Source organism: Lytechinus pictus, chromosome 17 (assembly GCF_037042905.1).
Source record: "Lytechinus pictus isolate F3 Inbred chromosome 17, Lp3.0, whole genome shotgun sequence".
Taxonomy (NCBI): domain Eukaryota; kingdom Metazoa; phylum Echinodermata; class Echinoidea; order Temnopleuroida; family Toxopneustidae; genus Lytechinus; species Lytechinus pictus.
This window is the reverse complement of record NC_087261.1, coordinates 21158949-21163616: the sequence shown is the minus strand read 5'-3', so window position 1 is coordinate 21163616 and position 4668 is coordinate 21158949. Positions and strand designations below refer to the sequence as shown.

Here is a 4668-nt window from a genome sequence, read left to right as displayed (position 1 = left end):
CCAATTTGACCACCCCCCCTACTCCCAATGCATGTAGGTAATGTGATTACAATTTCTGGAATAAAAAAAAAAGAATCATAACTTTCATATTAATTGTTTGATTCAGTTAAAACTTTCACAAATCTGTTTTCCCTAGTGTTTTTATCAAACAAGTTTCCACTTCATCTGCCTTCCCCTTCAGGTCACGTTATTTATTTCATGATCTTTGTTTAGTACATGATCTTTAGAAACACTAATTATGGGCAGGAAGTGTTTTAGGAGATATTATTATAGGCGTGTCTGTAAGGACATTGATTTTCCATTTACCAGTATTAAAATCAAAACGGAAAATCTTTTTTTTTCTTTTCCTGCCAGCATTTGTTTTTATCTTAGCACGACAGAATTCACATTTTTGCTGTGCATATTTTTCTGACAAAACGGAATTTCCAAATGAGATCAAGTTTGACACATACATGTAATTATAAGTTTTTAAAAACTGAAATGGTAATTTTTTTACACAGAAAACTGTCCCTAAGTCTAACTCATTCAAATCTCTTGAGACCTGGGGAATGTAACACAAAGCTTAGCAATGATCATATAAATTTTTCTACAATTGCATTGACTACAATGTGCAGACAATCATGAAAATCAAGAGTACGACTAATCGCTAACCTTTGTGTTACAGGACCCAGAGAAGTTTATAGACAAACGTAAAGGACAAGTCCACCCCAACAAAAAGTTGATTTGAATAAAAAGAGAAAAATCCAACAATCATAACACTGAAAATTTCATCAAAATCGGATGTAAAATAAGAAAGTTATGACATTTAAAAGTTTTTGCTTAATTTCACAAAACAGTTATATGCACATCCTGATCGGTATGCAAATGAGGAGTCTGATGACGTCATCCACTCACTATTTCTTTTGTATTTTATTATATGAAACATGAAATATTCTAATTTTCTCCTCATTGTCAAGTGAAACAACGATTAATTCCTCCCTGAACATGTGGAATTAGTATTGTTTGATACTATATGGTTCAGTCAAGTTGGTCCTTATTGTCAAATCTATAAAAAATGAAAAATTGTACAATTCAAACAATAAAAAACAAAATAGTGAGTGATGGACATCATCGACTGACTCACCTTGTTGTGCACATCATTGTTTTGTGAAAAATAAGCGAAAATTTAAAACGATTTTGATGAAATTTTCAGCACTATGCTAGTTTGATTTTTCTCTATTTATTCAAGTCAGCATTTTCCTGGGGTGGACTTGACCTTTAAGGAGAAATTTGACTTCAAAGGGCTAAATATCGCATTCTTTGCTTGCATAATTCTCTTCTAAATATTGGAATTGAGTTACTATGTGACATATAAATAGCCGAAATATGGACATCAATATCATAATTTAACATACTGTAGAACCAACAAAACTACATATCACACAAAAGCAGGCTTTCCAACCCGTTTAAATGGAAAGTGGAAATAATATATTGTTAAAGAATTAGCATCTATCTCGAAATGATCACACTTCAGATTGAGATTCTTTTCTCAAACTTCAGAATGGTTATATTGTTGGTCTACAGTTCGCAACTTATTGTTGGTTCATAGGTAAACACAGCGAAACCCAAGACGAATCTTGACTACATGTACATGTAGTTCACAGGTAATTCCCAATAGAAAAGGAGTCATCATTCTCGCAGTGTGTATAAACATTTAGGCCCAATTACTGTACTGCACAGGTGCCATGACTCCACTTGAATGAATTTACAGCAAGTTCTTGAGTATCTACATGTACATGTACACTGATGACTGATGCATGAAGAAAATATTGATGCCTCCAAATCTTTTCCCATGAGTTGGCGAGCATTCCATGGTAGGCTTCGCATTGCGATTTGTGTCTCATAAAACCATCAGAGTACTCCACGAGCCGGTTGCAAAGAGGGATAGGTTTAAAAGCAACTTGAAAAATCAATCGCAAGTCCCAGATGTGGCGTTCTGATTAGCTGAAAATGGAGTTGAATTTGATTGCAACTCTTGGAGCTCTCTTGGACTTTCTGCAATATAGGCCAAAAGCTGAAGTTCCTGGAACCAATGTCTGCAGTGGTAGTGGGACTCTTCACCTTTGATCTCATCAATAAAATGAGAAAGTGCTCAGCATTCAGAATGCATGGAGTCAGCAAAATAAGGTTAAACTGATGGAGTACTTAAGACAAAATCTGAATATCCATTGGAGATTTGAGTGCATCGGAATCAGTTCCCATCATGCAACGGTCAAAGAAGACGGATCTGTGTAGTGAATTGGAAATGAAAAAAAAAACAATTCAAAGTACAATATGAATGAAATGGATTTCAATTCATTATTTTTGTGATCATTATAAAGCTCAAGGAACTCTGTCATTTATGAAATCTGAGCAAACAGTCAATTTAGTCTACTGGAAATAAAAAAAAAAGATTGGAAAGTATGTGTACTGTACTAAAGTATCCAATTAAAGTCTTACAGTACATGATTTAACTCTTCGTTTTCATGACAGCCAAGATGAAGCCATTGGAAGATCCTGATTCTGGTTAACACTGATGGGTGATATGACTTCAAACTAAACTTCAGGTCAATATTGATAGACACAAGTTTACAGTCTACATGTACATGTACATTGCCTCTTTACTCTTTAATTATTAAAAAAATTAAATAACAGGGTCTGTTAATTTGCGATTCCAGGTTCATTCCTATGAGAAAAAAAATGCATTTAGACTATACAATGCATATGCATCCATTCGAAATGGCAGATACCTGTACATAAAAATTGCTCGGCAAAAATGTTATCGATACCTAGATGCCACACGTGTGTAGAGCTGCCAACTTAGATTTTTTTTAGATACTTGCATCGGCCGATAAATATCACGAATCGTAGAATATTTGTTTCGGTCGATAAATATCATTAAAATTACTTCATGATATTTATCGACCAAAACAAATATTTTACGATTCGTGATATTTATCGGCCGATGCAAGTATTTTTCAAAATCTAAGTTGCAGCTCTACACGCGTGTGGTACTAGTAATATCTAGGACTAAAAGACTGCAAAATGGCGACATAAGCAGACTGGGTAAGTCAACGCTCGTGCTCTTAATTTTTTTCAATTTTACTACTATTTATTTGAAAACTGGGGGAAAATATTGTTTTGGCCCATGTACGTTAGTTTGGGCGCAAAACAAAACGTAAAATGTGATTCAGGTCTAGTTTCACCGAGGGAATTCATACTTATAGCCTCTACGGTCAGATATGGGTATCCGACCCAGGCTTCATTGGGGAGAAAGCCTACGTTAGTAGATGACTTTTACTCCCCAGAAGCCTCCAGTCCAGGCTATGCCTATGCTGGGGCCGATTGCACGAAAGGGTCCTTCCAAGGACCGTCTTTCGTGTCGCCCATTTTTTATGATGCGCCATGTGAAACACATTTCAAATAAATGATCTGCAAAAATATTTTATTCGTCCATTTAAAATAAACAAACTATTTGTTTATAAAATGATGTGATATCTCACAAAGTTGTAAACTTGTATAAATTTGATTTAAATCATAAAGATAAAAGCAAGCTTACGAATTGTATTTGTTTATCATAAATTTCAGAAACACCCCGCTTACAGCGCATCATAAAAGATGGGCGACACGAAAGACGGTCCTTGGAAAGATTTTTCGTGCAATCGGCCCCTGGACCCTTCTCGCCCGAATGAAACTGAAAGGTCAATTATTATTAATGTACGTGCCCACGTATTGTTTCCTGCGTAAGTAAAACTTTCGATAAAATGGTTATCGTGTCTATAAAACTGAACATAAACATTTAAACCTACATTCTAAAGTTGATCATCTGGTTTATCAGGAGGTGGACCACATGGCTGTACCATCTTCTGCAAAAGGTTGAATTTTACCCGGGCTTTCGACTCATTTTCTGCCAGAGAGAAATAATTGATCAGATCCTGATGTCCCAAATAACTGCTTATCGAGTCTCGATGTTGATTTGTTAACCACTCCCATTTCGTGGTATCAGAATGTCCAGTTCCTATATATTTTGATTGTAAGTGTTCCAGCTGACTGTGAATGTTGTATCTGTCCCCCATTTTCAAGGATTTGATGCAGGAAAGATGATAACAAAATGATTCGAAAAGCAGAATGTCTCACTCGCTTTCTGTCGTCGCAAAACGAATCGATAATCCGTGACGAATTTGAAGATAGCCGACCGGTAACGTCGCGTCGATCGTCCACGCGCGCTCGTCCTTTACCCTTATGCCTTATACCGTAGGTGTAAGGTGAAAAATATCAGTCAAATTTTCAAAATGGATGGGGAGGGGAGGGGGTGCGATGTCCAGAAATTAAGCAGATTTTGGATAAAGTGTAGCTAGAGCGCTGAGTCATAATAGCGCCCACGGAGCTGCGCTGTGCCGACCATGTAAACCGGCCGCCATTACCAAACAGGGCAACTGTGCCCTGCCCTGCCGCATTATAGTACAGCTTTTTTTTTCACCCATATTGTCCCCGATCGGCCGCTCAAAGTTGATTTTTGTTAGTTTCTTTGAAGGGGTTGTCCCAGTGGCGTAACGAACCAAAAATTTTGAGGCGGCTTGAAATCGCGTATCGCGTAAAACTAAAAATAAGTTACGAGCGAGCGAGCAAAAATGTTCACAATTTTATTAC

The 4668-nt window shown here is 36.7% G+C and overlaps 1 long non-coding RNA gene across 1 annotated transcript in view; it reads right to left on the bottom strand.

The window, feature by feature from the left end:
• The window catches only part of LOC135157175 (uncharacterized), a 4555-nt gene extending 270 nt beyond the window's left edge, over window positions 1-4285 (bottom strand). The window contains exons 1-2 of the long non-coding RNA XR_010296227.1: window positions 3828-4285; window positions 1-2266 (exon numbers count right to left, since the gene is read on the bottom strand). The exon at window positions 1-2266 is cut by the window's left edge and continues 270 nt beyond it. This is a non-coding gene — a long non-coding RNA (uncharacterized LOC135157175). The remainder of the gene's footprint in view (window positions 2267-3827) is intronic.
• Window positions 4286-4668: the final 383 nt, after the last annotated feature.